We start from the raw sequence: 15,668 nt of genomic DNA on the forward strand, positions 1-15,668 counted from the left end.
AGCAATTTTTGGTTGAGGGTTTTATTATTTATAGTTTTAAGAACGTTTTAGAATTTTTTTTTTGTCGAAATTAATTTTAAAAAAAAAATGGCGGCATGGCGCATATTCTAAGTTTTAAACAAAAAAAAAAAAAAAAAAAATCATATCACACAATGTATACGTGATGGCATAAAATGTAAAGCTGATCTAGATTCGGCAGTTCAATAATTTCATTTCTATCAGTTTTTTTTTTTTTTTTTTGTTTGAAGGAATTGATTTATTAAGTTTATTACTTAATTAAACTTACGGTATATAATGAAGAAATTTTTCAAGAGTAAAGAATAAAGTTTAAGAATCCTAGAGACGAAATTTCAGCTTTTCAATATCACAGATGCTGCTCTAAGAGCATGATTGAATGCATAATTTTTAATACGCGTACGTATAATCCTGATCAATTTTCAATCAACAAGTAATACGGTGCGTGTATGGAATATGAGGCGATAAACCGTTGAACGAATAAAGTAATTTTTCGCCATACTCTTTATTGATGGAATAAATATTACGGTAGATTTATTATCCATTAAGGTGGTGGTGAACTGTATTTTTTATGCCCGATTACACCAATTGATTGGAAAGTCGATTAACCGAGTCGTCGAATCGACGTGATTCTTTTTTTTTTTTTTTTATTTATACATACACATATTATTTATATTTATTTTTTTCTCATTAAATGCGAAAATAAAAAATAAAAAATTCCAACTTGATCGCATTTTTGCTACACGACGGAAAATCTCTGGATATTTGATTTTCGAAATTGTACGATTAGAGAAAGAAGAAAAAAAACAAAAAACAAACAAAGAACGGTGTGTAATTAAATATTTCATTTCGAAATACGTAAGACACAAAAGAGTATGTACGCATGATATGAAGGAAGAAGAGAACTTGTCAAAAAAATTGTTTGAACGGTGAGAAAACAAATACATACATCGTACAAGTTTCAAAACTGCCGCGCTGTCTGTAATATATAATCGACTTGTACCTGTATAATGTAACAAATGCCGTATTTAATTATGATAATAATATCATATCATCATATCATCATCATCATCATCATCATCATCATCATTATCATCATCGTCGTCGTCGGCGTCGTCGAGTTTAAAATAGATTCTTAAAATCAAATTACACACATAAATCTATATGTACTTCGGAAAAAATGTTTTACCGATACAATTATAAACGAGATCGTGTCGCGTAAAAAAAAAAAAAAAAAAAAAAAAACCCTGATTACATCATCGATACAACAATTTTCATCGGATGTATAACGGAGCGTTGATTATTCAACATCAACCCTCGTACGATACTTTTGTAAGTTACCAAATTTTTCCAAATTGCAGAGAAAAGAAAAAAATATATTTATATATATATTATTAATCTGAAATAAGTTCCTTATCGTAATCGTCTTCCTGAAATTATTACAAGCCTCATCGTTACACTTTTAATAGCTGATCGACTTTTTTCACCTTTCGTTTCCTTTTTCGAGATTTTTCTTTTCTCTTCCGGTTTTTTTTTTTTTTTCGCTTCTCTTTCTTTCTTTCTTTTTTCATTATTGTTCACATTTCGCTGTATATATATTGTATATATATACAGGTAGTACATATCCGGTGACAAACCGCGCAATGCGGGAGCTGTTTAAAAAACGACCAGAACGAGAACGACGAAAACAAAAGAAAAAACACAAAAAGGAGGAAGAAAAAAAACCACGCGAAAGAGAATAATTACGATAAAATGTAAATATTTGTAAACGCGCGGGAGACGGTTGGTTTTTTTTTTTTTTCTGTTTTTTTTTTCTCGTTTCATTTATTTATTTATTTTTCTTTCCTTATTCCTTTTTCTCCTTTTGCACCGTCGTAAAACTACAAGATACATATGTAACAAACTATATATGTATACATATGTATACTATATATATATACATAAATGCATAGTTTATTGGCATGCGCATATATTTATTTACATAGATAGTAGATAGATATATTATATGCTTAAGAAGCTCGTTTATGCTTAACAAAATCCCACGCTGATAAATACTTGCGGTTTATTACTATTACTATTATTATTATTGTTATCGTTAATATTATTATTATTATTAATAGACATATTATACGTATTATATATACATATATAGTTGTGTCACTTAAACGGCGGCCTTGAAAAATACACTTGTTAATACACGAGTGTAATCAGTCATTCGTAAACGATATATATATATATATATATACTAAGAATTTATTTAGAACGTGCTTGCACACTTGTCTCTTGCCACCTCTTTGTCATAATTATACGATGCAAAACCTCATCTCTAACATCGTATCTCATATATCATCCAGATATGTGTTTGAGTGTGTGTGTGTGTGTGTGTGTGTTTTTGTACATGTACCTGCGTAGAAAGAAAAAGAAAAAGAGAAAGAAAAAAAAACACACACACACACAAATGACAAGTAACATCGAACTTGGTGCAATTTTGGCAAAACGATCGTGATGACGCGTTTACTGATGGTCCAGGAGAGACTAAAAGAGATTGAAGTAAGAAGAAGAAAAAAATAAATAAGCAAATGAATAAATACTTAGCAGTTGTAGTTGTTGTTGTTTGTTTTTTTTTTTCGTTTTTTTGTTTCTGTTTCTGTTTTGGTTTTTTTAACCAGGAATAAAAAAGCTCGCATCAATTGTACATCCGTCAGAATTATTTATCGGCAGACCGAATGTATCGTTTTGCGATATCCTAGTGAAATTGAAACGGGGGAGGGGAGGGGGGGGGGGGGGGCTATAATGTGGAAATAGAATGGAAGTGAATAGAAATTTAAAAAAAAAGAATTAACATCGCCGAGTTGACGATTATTGCTTATTAACATTTTAAGCGAATGAGTATAATTCGAAACTATGCGCCTTTAGCTATTCCTGTTATTTTTGTTACAATATAAATAAATTGAATCCGTATCACGTTTGAAATAATCATTACTTGCGTGCAGTTTATCGAACTTCCATCAGCTATCTTGTAATACCTACACGAATTTCCCTTTTTCTCGCTTTACCTTCGTTTCGTATTTATTCATCTTCTTGGGTAGTATGGCCTTCAGATAAGTAACGCTGATAACTACACTTTAATAATGAAAAACACTGTAAATCTGTTTCAGGCCTCGTAAAGCACGAGTGTGATATGAGGAGGGAACTCTAGCCGATCAGGTATGCATTTAAGGACGTAATCGTAAAAATTTGTTATCATCCTTAAAAAGGAAACGCTAGATATCCAAGAGAGAGAGAGAGAGAGAGAGAGAGAGGAGAGATAACGCATATAATTCAAAGTGGCGATATTGAAAAAATGAAATGGAAAAAAATTGTACAGAATCTTTTTTTTTTTTTTTTTTTTTTTTTTTTTTTTTCAATCAAAAAGAAGAGTCAGTATGTTCCGGATTTTTAAATTACATCAAATCGATGCAAGGTCTTTTTCAAAAATTGTAGATCATTCGAAGCGATTGAGGAGAAAAAAAGAAAAAAAAAAGAAATTGTAGAATAAAAAAAATAGTGCCTTCGAGAGGCAAATCGAAGACGTCAAAGGACATACCCATGCAGATTCAGTTGGCATGGAATTCCCCATATGTAGATATATCTACAGTTTGTGATAAGAAATTTTTACAGCCAAAAAACGATCGTTCGTATCTGTTGAACGTTATCTCAGCACTGTGAGTTCTGCGCGGTATAAATGAATGAACTTTTATATACATGATGTGTGTATATATATATATATGGGGTATTCCACGTCAACTCGACCAGTGTTAAACCCCGACCATGTCAAAACAATAATTTCATGTCTTTTTTTTTGTAACATTCTACTCGGTAACAAACGTGACCTGAATTTTCTTTTCAGATCTTTTTATCGAATCGTTTATTTTTTATAAATATTTAAAGTCGATTGCGAATTTATATTTTTTGAAAATATTCATATATATATATATAAAAATAACGGTTTGTGAAAAAAAATGTGTTATATAATTCAGGAACATTATACGTGTACAGAGTCAGGAAAATGTTGTTGAAAAAAAAACAAACTTGTGAACGAAAACAAAAATGGTAAGAGAAAATCATTTGTCCAGTTGGCGTGGAATGCCTCATATATATATATATATATACATACACACACGCATACAGAAGCAATATAATATGCTATAAATACGCGGTGCAGATATTGAAAAAAAAAAGAGAAAGAATTTGACATCTCCATCGGATTATTATACGTATACATATATACAGAGCTGTTACATTATATTATTACATTATTGGATGCATATGTAACACAAGTCGAGAGTTGATTACTTCACAACCGCGGATTGCGCGTCTGAATGTCCAAGTGTGTATAATATATATAATATATATATATATATTCATATTCATATATATATATATATATATATACATATGTACGTAGGCAATTTATTGCCCTTATATAAAGTGTCGGAAAATGATACTTCCTCCGAGATTTCTTCTCCATATGTATACATATTACTTATGTATATATGTATAATGTTACACTACAGAACTTCAGATGTGATGTAGACGGATTGAATCAATCCCCCTTGGCTCTATGCTCCGACGTACTTTATTTACTTTATACGTTAATACGTAAAGTTGTTAATGAAATAATTACCCGTGTTACGGACATTCGCAAGTTTTATAATCCAGGTATAACTGTTATATTTAATAAACCTGAAGTTTCGTCTCAATTAATCAATGATTTGATTAAAAAAAAAAAAAAAACTTTCAAATTTGTTACGATTGTTTTATTATTGAAAAGTTTTAGGAAGAGGAGGTAACAGTTGAATGAAAGATCGTGGATAAAGGTTTTCTTATATATGATAATTTAATTTTCATAGATATATAATGTGGGAGAAAAAAAGTGTGTAAAATTTAAGGGAGAATAATTATGATCGAGGGTTAAAACGACGATTTCGGTTTTTTTTTTTTTTTTTCTTCTCCTACTTGTCGTTGTTGATTCTTTCCTTGAATAAATAGACGCGGTTTTTTTTTTTTTTTTATTTTATCGAAGAACGTTCGATTTATCCGAAACAGGCGAACACAGTCTTATGTTTAAATTATATTATTATTATATCCAAGGAGTAAATCGGCTATGTAATTAAATGTCGGATAGAATTTGTGCCGTCATGTGTCAGTTATCGCAGAGTGACGGTGTGTCTGCTGCATTCAGGACACCGAAGAAGATTATCGTGGAAACGTGAAACGACGAGGTTGTTAAAAAAATTCCATTACGATAACCTTAGTCTAAAAGACTTTCCGATGATACGACGATTTTTATGAATATTTATTTTACAATCTTCGATTCTATACCCAGCAAATATACTGAATTTATATTGTATTGAAAAAAAAATGAACAATTATAAGTTCAAGTAAGTAAAATTTCGTAAAATTACACGGCGGATACCTTTTTTAATTTTTGTTTACGCAGAGAAAAGAAAGATAATAATAAATTTTAGAGTTTTGCATTTAAGGGTGGGATTACCAAGTTTAGGAGGCTGAAATTTTTGCTGTTTTTTGTGAATTTTTTTTTTAACAGGGAAGGGATAATCGGAAGTCACAATTTTTATTTGTAATCATTACAATTCTTTCTTTTTCTTTTGCGTTAACAACATATTTCCTAAGAATATGAACCTAACTCTCGGATGATATTATTATTAGAAACATTTTTTTTTTTTATGCAAAAAAGGTGAAAAAACATGACATTGTGTTGAAACACCTTAAAAACATGTAATTTTCAACTTTTTTTTTTTGATAACAATTAGGTTCATATTCTTGGGAATTATGTTGTTAACGAAGAAGAAATTTTTTTTTTTTTATAATGATTACAGATAAAAATTGTGACTTCAGGAATGCCCATTGGCAAAAAAAATTCGGATGGCGATCGCCCGTGGACAGCAGCATCTAGCTTCACTATTTCCGGCGGAAGTGACTTGAAAAAATTACAAAGTCTACTTCAAAACATGAATAAAATATCCTCCAAGTTTAAACAAATTCTGATTATTCCTTGCCTGTTAAAAAAATTCATGAAAAACGCCAAAATTTCGGTCTCCCAAACTTCGGTTTCCCACCTTAAAAAATGCTGCGAAGAATATCAGAGTGTCCAGTATTCATGGAAATTATGATATCAAGAAATTCTCAGAGAACTTGATATCCCCTGGTGAAAAAGCTGGAGATCTCAGGAAATTTCACGTCGTATCTGGAATATAATAATTTTCATCCTAGGTTTCGTAAAGATTTAGCCATTTGGTGAGGAAAAAAAAAAAAAATTTCCCTCAACTTTCAGTCAACGATCATAAACCAAGTCTTGATTTCTTAAAAATCATACGTGCAAGTGAATTCTTACAAATTCGTTTTACAATGAGCTGCATGCTATAGTGAAACATAAAATATTCTTCTTCGTACGACTATTATATTTATCATTTATTGTGTACACGAGAAGAACCTGAATAAACAATGATTCTTGTCTGTAAAACCTAGAAACTCTCAGAGAATTACTTTTTCGCAAATAACTTGACACCCTTAATATCTAATAGATATACACTAATTCTGTAATCTAAATTTATCGAATGCCAACTTTTCTTTTACATACTTCTTCAGTATGAAGTCTTCAGAACATCATTGTTCGAGCGTAATGTTTCACAGCCTATTCCACTTTCTGTGTAAATTTATTACAACTTCTCAATGTCTATAAATAGAAAATATATTACATGAACCGTATCACGTCGTTAATAAAGAGAAAAGAAAAAAAGAAAGAAAAAGAAAAAATTAGAAAAAAAAAGACAACAACAACAATAACGACATCGACATCGACGAAAGCTGCTTGTGAGGCTTTAACGAAGACCTAATGACCCGCTACTGTACAAAGTAACAACGTTCAATCTTGTTGGCGATACGATACGTATGTATGCATACGTGACGCACGTATATATACAAACGAATTTAAGCATATTTATACAACCATGTTTATTGTATAATGCGTGACACATTGTCAACAGGATCGTTAACCGTGGATAAACTTACACCTAGTGAATATTTATATATATATATATATATAACTGGAGTATTTATCTGTTGCCATGCACATTATACGTAGGTATATTAAGGCTGGGTGAATAAAAATTATTAAAAAGATAAAAAAGAAAAAAAAAAAAAAAACAAACACAACGTTTTTCGTTTTGTTAGAAAAAATTCTTTCTGCCGGAAGTCGCTTTTTGGAAATTTTTTTTTTTTTTTTTTCTCTCTCTCCAAGGGAAAATTCCACTTTTTGTTTATAGTTAAAGTTAATAATCGTTGATAAGTAATCGTTAAAGTTGTCTGAAAATTAGGCGATATTTAACGATAATAAAAAATCTTAACGTGTGTTATAATAACGAGGATTATGCAGTTTTACATAAAAATATGTGAAAAATTTTGTTTTGTAATTTTCCGAGTTGAAAAGAATAAGCATTTTCATAAAAAAATATATGCGAAAATAAATTTTTTTTCTGTCGTTACGTCAGTTTCAATTTATCTAAAGAAATTCCAGAAAATATTCTGAAGTGTGTATGTACAATAGATAAGTATTTTATTTTATTTTTATTTTTTTTCATTTAGATGGCTTCACTGAGTAAGCTGTTTACGTGTTTAGTGCTCTTATATTTTTAACTTCCTTTGACATCTAGTATCGCCTGTAATGGTATATATATAAAGATACAGAGGTATTGCGTAGATTTACGTTACAGCTCATCAGTTCGACAATTTTCGAATAAATAACGCGATGAGATAAATATACGCATAGACTTGCAAAAATTGAAAGAAATTAAATTTTAATTAAAGAAAAATTAAAAAAGATAAAAAAAAAAAAAAAAACAATATAGAAACGGATCGCTCAACCAAAATTTTCAACAAGTGATCAATTATATTCGAGTCTAGATCGTGGCGCGAAGAATTGTTTGAATTTGGAACCCGTTGACTATACAATAATTGAAAATTAAAAACCGACAACTGCAAATGAGAATCTGAAAAATATTCTAAATCTGAAAAATTACAGTACGAATAAAAAAACAAAGTTGTACGAAAATTTTATTCAGTGTCGTTCGTTCGTTCGTAATTAAATAACGCTGTTCTAGCGAAATGGGCAAGTTTTTTTTTTTTTTTTGCTTTTTTATTGCCCTTGTAAATTCGTCATTCATCAGGTAATTTTTTCATTATAATGTGTACGTGAAAATTTTTCTTGATTTGAGTATCTGCATCAAACTTTGTACCGTATAATTCGTCGGTATTTTCAATACCACATTCTTCAAACAATTTCACCGGCAATTTCGTCCTCAATAGCGCTAATTCAGCCTCGAAATCACGCCTTGTAATTTGCCGTATGATCTACCACGTATACGCACGTGGATACATCAATCGCGAATGTAGATTGTAGATTTTTTGATTAGTTTTCTTGACTGTTTTGTCGTAATTAAGGTTATGACATTTTAGGTATGTATTACTGTCATTTATTGAAAGTAATTTTTTTATTAGACGTTTCGACCGTGCGTGGCCGGCCATCTTAAGTACTACATCAAGATAACAGAAATAAAATTAAATAAAAATAAAAGTTAAATAAAAATTACACTTTATACGTCTGGTGTTTTTATGACTAAAGTTACCGTAAACTTATGTGGGATTTTCCACGCGGTTTCGGTTATGCGGAGAGGTTATGTCTTCTACTTTTTAAATTGAATTTTTAACACGATAATAGACTCTAATGTGTCTCTACATTGATAGGGTTATAAAGTGACATTTTCTTTTCATTTTTCAATAAAAAAGGATCTTAATAGGTATGAATTCAAAAACAACCATGTTTTTTACTTACGAAATTGGACTTCTATCAGCGCATCAAGATGTACGAAAGCACGACAGCCGAGAAGTTATTTGCCAAAACAATCGGCGAGCGATCAGATCTCGTGACTCGAAGTGCGAGATATATCGAAAGTCTAAATTCAAACGGTTGTCAAGCAATTTAGAGGCTTTTTCACATTCTTATTATAGATTCATTTGACAAAGGTGCAAACAGAGATTACCAAGGTGTTCAATATCAGTACGTTCCTTGCAAGTTGAGCTTTTAGATATGTTGATCATTTTCTTGATTAATCTGTTGTGGTAATTGGATTCATGGGAAAGTAATTTTGGATTGTCAAAATCGAACTTAGGGGCAGACTTATTTTCGTCCTTACAAATTATACTATATTTGTGTTCTTTGATGCGGTTCCCTAATTGTTGTTGAGTTTGGCCAATTTAGGAGTTGAAACAATTTTTGCATTCGATTTAGTAAATAACAAAAAACAAAGACCCCAAAACAAGGATCCCAAAGACCAGAAGTTATTTACCAAATCGAATGCAAAAATTGTTTTAATTCCTACACTGGCCACACTTCACAACAATTAGGGAACCGCATCAAAGAACACAAATATAGTATAATTTGTAAGGACGAAAATAAATCTGCCCCTAAGTTCGATTTTGACAATCCAAAAATACTTTCCCATGAATCCAATTACCACAACAGATTAATCAAGGAAATGATCAACATATCTAAAAGCTCAACTTGCAACAAACGTACTGATATTGAACACCTTGGTAATCTCTGTTTGCACCTTTGTCAAATGAATCTGTAATAAGAATGTGAAAAAGCCTCTAAATTGCTTGACAACCGTTTGAATTTAGACTTTCGATATATCTCGCACTTCGAATCACGAGATCTGATCGCTCGCCGATTGTTTTGGCAAATAACTTCTCGGCTGTCGCGCTTTCGTACATCTTGATGCGCTGATAGAAGTCCAATTTCGTAAGTAAAAAACATGGTTGTTTTGGAATTTATAGCTATTAAAATATTTTTTTTATAAAAAAAAAAAAGAAAAAGAAAAAGAAAATGTCACTTCATAACCCCATCAATGTAGAGACATATTAGAGTCTATTATCGTGTTAAAAATTCAATTTAAAAAGTAGAAGACATAACCTCGCCGCATAACCGAAACCGCGTGGAAAATCCCACATAAGTTTTCGGTAACTTTAGTCCTAAGAATAAAAGACGTGTAACGTGTAATTTTTATTTAATTTTTAGATTTCTATTTAATTTTCTTTCTGTTATCTTGATATAGTACTTAAGATGGCCGACCATGCACGGCCAAAACGTCTAATAAAAATTACTTCCAATAAATGATCGTAATACCCAAGATGTCAAACGCGTTTCAAATTCGGGCGTCGGCGTCGGCGTCGCGACGCCTAGAATAACAGGCGTATCCTCGCGTCATCTGTACGCCTATTAATCTCTTTACTATTCTAGGATTCCCTCATCCATCCGCGTCGTAACTTCTCCAGTTTCATTGATAAATTGCCGATTCATTTCCGTCACATATGATCACCGGTGCGTCACAATTGCGTTACAATGCGATAACAATATACTTTTACACTTTTTCCTCTCTCTCTCTCTCTCTTGTTTTTCCGCAATTTTGTTTTTTGTCCATATCCAGAAATTTAATCGTTCTTACTTACAATCAGAAAAATTCAAGATAAGAATTAAAAAAAGGTTGTTGTTTTTTTTTTTTTAATTATGTAGGTATGTAACGTGAAGAAAGAATTCTTTTCAATAATAATTACATTGACAGCCTTGTTTTATTTTCATTTTGAATTAGATATATACATATATGTATGTATTATACGACCGAGATTTAATTCAAGCATAATATAATTTTCCCGCATATTACGGTGTTAATTATTATCGTATAGAAAATATTCCGATGATATTTGCGTTGGCCGCATTGTTCATATCGTACAAATGAAAATCTTACTTATTTCGATAAAAAATATTTGTAAATAATAATCACACATTACCATCAATTGATTAAATTGAAGAAATATCGATTTTTTTTTAAGTACAGTCTAAATCTCGCAATTAATCCAAATTCAAACGATCAGAAATTTTTTGGTTTTTCAATCTTGAATATAGTTAAAACTAAAAGAGTAAAATAAAAAATATTATCATATTATAAACAATTGATCAGAAAAAAAAAAAAAAAAAATATGCCAAGTATTCGACAGCATTAAATTCCGCAATTAATCAATTCTAATGATCGGAATATCGCTTGTATTACGCGGGGATAGAGCTATTGACCGCATTTGTTATAATATGTATGAGAAATAAAAAAAAAAAAAAAAAAAAAAAAGAAGAAATATATAATATAATATGCAATATACCAACACGTCAGCGTTTTTCGATTGCTCCGGATCGAATGTCTATTCCACGCCATGAAATACAGGCATATAATACATACCTATACGTTCTAGCTGTACGCACATATGTGTAGTACGTAGATATATGTATTTTACAATACAATTGTAGATGCGCGATGTGCTTCTATATATATATATATATATGTATACTCTTGCGGTGCTTACGTTTTAATTACAACAAAATTTAGGTCGCCGATATCGATCTAACCGTAACGAGAGGAGACTATATATATATATATATATATACATATACGTGTACGTGTAAATCGAACGTAGAATTTTTTAATTTTGCAACACCGGTATGTCTGTTAAATATATATAACATATATATATATATATATAGGTGAAATAATTACATTCATATTATACGAGCTGAAAACTCGTCTCGATCAACGATTATTTAACCAAGTGAACGTATTACGTATGCACGTGTGTATGCATAACGATGGAACACCGCGTTACGTGCTCGCGTAATTCGGATTTCAATTTTTCTTTTTCCTTTTTATTTTTCTTTCTTTCAAAATCTACGTACATAAAATACATACATTCTTTTTTTCAAAGAAATGCAGAGGGAGACAGGAAAATAAACCATTCAATGTAAGATATATTATTAATATAATAAGTTAAAATTTTAATACAAGCGAATGATTACTAATAGGTCAACGCGAATTTTCAATCTGAATTTTAGATGTCAAATTTTCCAATTCTTCGACGTAACTAATAGAAGAAAAAAAAAAAAAGAAACAATTTTCTACTGCATGTGAAGTGCTTCTGAAACTTTAATGAATTACTTGAATAAATTAAACCATCTTCTTAAAAAAAAATTCTTGAAAAATCGATTTTCTCGGGCCTCTTGACTATATATAACTCCTTAAACAAATTTTTTTAGTTTCGCATTTAGATAATTTTTGTCAAAAAAAAAAAAAAAAAAAAAGAAAAAGAAAATTAATATCGTTTCCGTTTTTTACAAAGGCATTGTAATTTTCATTGTTTTTGACGCACGACAAATAAGAAAATAATTAACTCAACCCAGGTACAAGAATAAGATTTATCTGTTTTTATTTTTTCTTTTCTTTTCTTCTCTTTTTTTTTTCGTCGAGCGGTGTTACGTATTTTCATTTATTGATATTTTATAATCTGTACAGTGTAAAAAGTCTTGAGTAAAATTATCGAACGAGCTTTTTCCCTTGACACATTAATCACCGTAATTATTCATCTATACACTGTTACTGATAATGACATAATGAACTTACTATTCAACCGGAGTCAGCGGAATGAAATAGAAACAAAAAAAAGAAAGAAAAAAAAAAAAAATAAATAAAACCTGTCACGAGAAGGAGAATCTTACCATGTATAACACCCAATAGTTAATGCCACGAGTCGATATCGATTATTTGCTCGTTTGATCCGGGTGCAGTGATCATTTCATCGGATATATATATATCATATATCGATGTAATAATTAGTTTAGCTACATGAGCCGCCGCAGCGTAAGCAAAATTTGCGATATCGCATCGCTTCTTCTATTTTCTACGAGAGAAGGCTTGTTGAGAATCGGTGTTGGCATTTTATTATTTAAATTATACGTGGCATTTCGCATTCACTAAGAATGAATAGCGTTACGAGCAGCGTCCCAGTTAGTTAGACTCTAATCTATGTAATCACGTGAAAATAACGCGCGCATCTCGCGAGGTTCACGAGGGTCGAATCACGGTCACGTATCTTTGATATAATTGCAACTATATTATTAATTCAGGCTTGACTCGACGGTATATCGATCAACTGAATAATTTCGCAATGCGTTTATAATAATCAATGCGGGCTAATCGCAATAAGCAATTGGCGATTTTATATAGCGGCGTGTAGAATTATTTTTATGTAAAAATTAAAAGTCAGCTTTTAATTAAGGGGACATCTTAGTGAAACTGTATATTTTTTTTTTGTTTTTTTTTTCGATTTCCTTGAAACTCGATACAAATAATTTTTAATCTTCATTATCGTTTGTTGAATTCAGACTTTATTAGTTTTATTAGACAAAAAAAAACAAAAAAAAACACAAAGTCAATTATAAAATTTGAAACTCTTGATTCTATTTCAATCGCGAAATTTCTATTTACAGCAACGAGGGATGTTCTATTACGCGAGAAGATAACGATAAAATTAAGTAAGTAAGTAAGTAAGTAAGTAAGTAAGTAAGTTACAAGGAACGTGTGGCGCAATTCAAGGCTCGTAATCGAAGCACCATCCTGGTAATTGGGAAGTAATCATTGCTCGAGATGTGCCTCGAATACTTGTTTCACTTATACCAACGTGTGCCTTGATACGAGTCGTGTGATAATAAAATATCCTCGTTCTCTTCTCCTCTCGTCTTTCTCTAATAGATTCGTTGTAGTGAATTCCTAACGACTGCATTTTGGCCCGTGTGGTAAATTTTAACGCAGACGCGCGCGTTTCAATCCAAGATGAAAAAATTTCGACAGTCGTCGTTGGCAGTTAGTTATACGATCAATTTACAAATTTCGACATTTTTTAGGTTAGAATCGCTGGCTCACCCTGGCAAACAGTTGAGCACGGATCGTATGCAGTCGTTAGAAATCCACTCCGCGTATTCTTCGACGTTATTTGTTTTCTTCGTTTCATTCAATTTTCATTCTTTCGTTTTTATTTTTGCTTGCTTTATTTGGTGTTTTTTTTTCCTTTTAAAATTCTTTTTTCAACGAATCGTGCAGGGAAACATTGACCCCACCGAAAAATCCACTACACTTCTTCTATATATATATATATATAGCACACCTTATATTTCGTATCTTATTCAACTCAGCTGTTAACGCTGCGCGCAAATACCTGACCGGCATACTAATCGAGAAACATGTGCCAAGTTTTTATTCACTCAGGTATAGGAAGGAGGTGCTTTATACATATATATATCTGATGTTGTAGGTAAATTATTCCGTCGCGGTATACGTCCGTGTAATCTCTGTGAAAGATTGACGCGATCGAAGGGTCGAATCGATCGAGATGAAATTCGCTAACGTTAATGGAATTAGTAAATCGGATTGGACGGTTTTTTTTTTTCGCAAAAGCTAATCTAGTCTGGGTGGTATTTTTTTTTTTTCTCTCTCTTTTCTTTTCTTCCTCTTTTTTTTTATCATTCTTATCAAGTTCAATGTCCCGATTCGTACAAATCATTCAAGTTCACCGTCGATGATCTCATGCGAATATATATATATATATATATATATATATATATCGAATGCGTAATGATGGTGTGAATTAAAGAAAAAAAAAAAAAAAAGTTAGTAACTACATATTGTAATAAATAAGGAGAAAAAATAGAGTTGCAGGAAAGATAAAATGAAATGAAATGATGAAAATTTTCAATCAATACAAAAATTAACTTTATCACTGTTGAAAAAAATTAAGCGATTTTTTTTTTCACTTTTCTTTGAGGAAAAATTTCGAAATTGTTGCGTGACCACGGATTTTCCAAGGTAATACGGATCGACGTGTCTACCACCGGCATGCTTGAAATTCTACCAATTTATGTATAGATGTTGGTATTCGAGATGCGGGATGTTTGTACAGAGCACGTGCTGACTGTAAGCTATTCTCTCTGTCTTTTAACGAATGATCGAGCAGTGTCTGAGTAAGTAACCCGTAAGTAGCTTCCTACCTTGAAATTGGAGAGAATAATTGAGCGACGGATGATTGAAATTTATATTATTTGTAAATGAAATCGAGTCGAAATTTCAGATACGTGTAGAATTCGATTTTTTGTGTCATCTGTCGTGGTGGTTATAAATATACTTTGCGAAATCGAAGATCAAGGCCTGTCTGAATTTAAAGGCTTATCTCGTAGACTTACGGCCTCTTATTTCCAAATGTGAGAATTACGTTGAAATGTCACCACAAGCTTCGCTGCAGAATCACGTAAATCCACCGAGTAACAGGCAATTTTGAAATATGAATAACGATTGCGAATTTTTATCGAATTATTCAAGCTTATATTGGAGAAAAGACTTGAACGACAATCGATTGCATTAATTTTATACGTTAAAATGATGCAATCGTTGATTGCTTGCGCAGGTCCTCTTATCGTGTATATATGTATACGTTTCAGATTTCCGCTGAAATGTATTTGCTTCCCTTAATTAGTTCTCGCCGTACGTCATCGGAGATAAGAGCGATTTGCACTCGGTTCGAAAGTGCAAATTACATCTAGTCGACTGTCTGCAACGTGAATTTGCAACAAAGTTATTAACGTCTTCGAAGTATATGCGATTACGTTGAGATATTGCATTAGTATGTATATGTAGCATGTAGAGACGGGTCAGTGAACTCCGTGG

At 31.4% G+C, this 15,668-nt stretch overlaps 1 protein-coding gene across 1 annotated transcript in view; it reads left to right on the forward strand.

Moving 5' to 3' along the window:
• The first annotated feature begins 3,167 nt into the window (after window positions 1-3,167).
• LOC124410299 (protein dimmed-like) overlaps window positions 3,168-15,668 on the forward strand; it is a 99,155-nt gene continuing 86,654 nt past the window's right edge. The window contains exon 1 of the mRNA XM_046888553.1: window positions 3,168-3,222. The gene's annotated coding sequence lies outside the window, so the exon portion shown is untranslated. The remainder of the gene's footprint in view (window positions 3,223-15,668) is intronic.

The sequence above is a fragment of the Diprion similis genome, chromosome 9, assembly GCF_021155765.1.
Source record: "Diprion similis isolate iyDipSimi1 chromosome 9, iyDipSimi1.1, whole genome shotgun sequence".
Lineage (NCBI taxonomy): Eukaryota > Metazoa > Arthropoda > Insecta > Hymenoptera > Diprionidae > Diprion > Diprion similis.